The following is a 3,337-nucleotide window of genomic DNA, read 5'->3' on the forward strand; positions in this document are numbered from 1 at the left end:
CCACCAATTGTGTTATATAGAAGCTCCACTGGAGCTGTGATTGATTGCTAGAAAGTCTTATCTCGGGGCATGGTGAAGGGACTCTGCTTTCATGCTCTGCATAAAGTCACTGGTGCATGTACTCCTCTCCTGGTGTGTCCTCCTGCCCCAGATGGTCATGTGGAGGTTCCTCCTGGAATGGAGGGTTTCTTCACACTGGGATGTGGGTTCAGTTAGGTATCTAGGAAAAAAGCAGAAAATGACACTAATGTTAGCAGCAGATTCAAGTGTGGGGATGAGTATTTATGCATCTTGAGTGCCTTTAACTGTAGTGGTGGTTGCAGGAGTCTTACGAGAAGCAAATTTTATTTGGGCACATGTAATTAACATGTAGCTTTGGAACACAAGTTCTGTTTTATACTTGTTCCCTGCCCTGTGGACCTTTGACTTGCAGCAGCTTAAGGCATAACCGAGCCCGGTGAAGACCTACACCATTGAAGGCATAAGGAGGAAGACAGTAGGGAACCTAGAGCGAGCCTCTTCTGCTTCCCTGACTTTACTGCACTGTGTCCTGCCCTGCCCTGAGCCAGGACTCAACCTGATACTGGGAGCTACCAAGAAGCATCCTTAGGCAGGATCTTGGAAAACAGTGCCCTGCTGGGGCTGCAGTATCTCCTGCAATATGGCCTCTGGCATGTGAAGGTAGCCAGAACCAAAGGTCTGGAAGAACAAAAATTAGTCGTTAAAAACAGAACAAGGACAGTAGAGTTTGTCCTTTATGTTGAGCTGCCTAGAAGGAAGTCGGCAGCACCGCTATTTCTGCACTTCACATGCGCAGGTCACACTTGGCAAATGGTAGAGTACATGGGCAAGGTTCCAGGGACCGTGCTCTGACACCCAGGCCTTCCTACATAATTCAGGCCCTTTCTGCTCCCTGGTTGTAGCCTACATCCTCCAGTGGTCTGCCAAGGGTTCTGGTTTTTCCCCCGCCTGTGAAGTAAGTATGGATGGCAGCTGCTTGAACTTGCCCCAGTCTTGTGCCTGGCCCAAGGCCAAAGGAACTGCATAGAATGGGCTCCATGCCCAGGAAGGCTGTTTCCAGCCTCAGGCTTCTGTTCTGGAGGCTCAGATGGAAACATCTGTCCACCCAGATGGGCTTTCATCAGATACTCCAGCTACTTGTCCTGGGCTGTTGAACTCGGCAGTTGCTCTCAACTGCAGCATTTTGGATCATCCTAGCATTGCATGAAAAGTAGGGGAATCATTTGGAATTAAGTGGGCTGTGCTAAGCATGCCTTACAGTGCCTGGACATGTCTTGATCTGATGGAAGAATACTTCATATTCACCAGAGTAAAGGTAAGTTAATTATGACGCCTGTTTTGTGTTTTTCTTTTGGGGGATAGCGTCCCACTTTTAGCTCTGGCTGGTCTGGAAGTTACTGTACCTCCATTCCAGGCTCCATGATGCCTTTTCTCACAAGTGCAGTTCAAGCTTGTCCAGAGAAACGTGCTGTTTGGTCTTACTACATACATCTGTTCCTCCTTAGAAGATGATCGTGGAAGGAAGGAAGCGTGCAGGCAGGGACTGGGCACACTCTTGGCTTTAGAGGATACTGCTGCGGTTCCTTCCAGAGTGTCACTAGCTGTTTCTTGCCACCAACACTACAGAGGATGCCCCTCTCCACCAGACTCTGCAGGGTGGTGGCCTGAATTCACTAAAAGCAGCTGGTGCAGACATGTGCTCCCTGCTGCTCCCTCATCCTAACCAGCTCTGTCCTGACCACCAGATTGAAGGCAGCTGCTATCTTGAAACCCTTTCTCAGGCCCAAATAAAAGGCCTTCCTCCTTGCAGAGGGGTGTGGCTCTGTTTAACGGTCTGACTGCGTCTTCCCATCCTCTTCCAGGCCACACTCCAGAGTTTGAAGCATCTAAGCTGTTCCCAATCTGAGCCAGCTCCTGCATATGGTCAGTCTCAGTAGCTCTGTCACCCCCATCACCAACATAGTTTTTAATTATTTGAGAATTTCACGCTTGCTTCCCATCCCCATTCCCTTCAGGTCTACCCTTGTGCTCTCCCCACACCCAAATTACACCAAGTCCAATTTGTGTTGCCCATATACTCACTGGAGCATGGTCAAACTCCCAGTGGCCAGCCCCCCAGAGATAACTTAGTCCTTCCCATATAGCAGCAGCCTCAGGTACCTGCAGGGCTCGTAGCTTCTCCGAGGACCCTGGTGGACCCAGTCTCAGTAGCTTTATCCTTCATAGCAACTTGATAGGTACTACTTGACATTAGCTCCCTGGCCAGCGTCCTTCATCCCGCACATGGAGTAAGCAGAAATTCCATAGTTCCCCTGAATCTGCCCTTGACCAGCATCTTGTCTCACCCAGTAGAGGGTTCCTTTCACCATAGTAACCATACACTATGTCCTTATTCTCTATTGCCCTGTATGCATTTGATTCTGCCTGGAAACTCCTAAGGGACCTGGCAAGATCAGCCCCTGTCCTCTGTCATTCTCTGCCTTGTTTATTTGCTCCTTGCCTGATACAGCAGATATTGTCCATTTGTGTGTTTGTTTACTTTGGCCCTCACTAGAGCTGAACCTCTACCAGGGCGGGTGTTCTGTATTCTTCACCCACCCCTGGCTCTCTATGTTCAGCAGTAAAGGGGAAGGTGAAAATGAAATGGAGTTGAGATTAACGTAAAGGGTACAACTCCCCACACACACACACACACACACACACACACACGCGCGCACACACTCCCAATCTTTCCAGTAGGCGCTCAGCCATAGAGGTAGGTTTTTTTTTTTTTTGAAGAACATTGGTTACTCCTTTCTGTGCAGATGGTTTTCTTTAAAAAAAAAAAAAATGCAGACTAAAACCAGATGAACTTAGGAGGTGGGACATGCTGTGAAGAGAATGTTTCAGCACCCGGCTTACCAGCTACTGCCTACTGAGAACCTGAGGTTGTGCCAGGCCACAAAGAAGGCAGCCATTATTTTAGCACTGACTTTGTACTTTACCTCCAATGGAAAATGGGCAGAACTACATTGGAACCTTTCACTGCTGTACTGCAAAGCCAGACTTCAAGGTTTTTCTGCTGTGAAAAAGGCCCAAGGACAGAGGCGACAGGGATGACAAGCGAGTGTGGAGGAGTCCAGAGGAGAGCACCTGTGAGTTGGGTGGTGAAGGACGCCTGGGGATTGGTTCTTTGAAAGAGGGAAACCACTGGGCTTGGTGCTGCATGCCTTTATTCCCAATACTCAGAAGCAGGGTGATCTAATGAATTCCAGGACAACTGGGGCTATGTAAAGAGACCCTAGAGAGACAGGGTAGGGGTGGGAAGTAGACAGAG

The sequence above is a fragment of the Rattus rattus genome, chromosome 5 (genome assembly GCF_011064425.1).
Source record: "Rattus rattus isolate New Zealand chromosome 5, Rrattus_CSIRO_v1, whole genome shotgun sequence".
NCBI classification, from domain to species: Eukaryota; Metazoa; Chordata; class Mammalia; order Rodentia; family Muridae; genus Rattus; species Rattus rattus.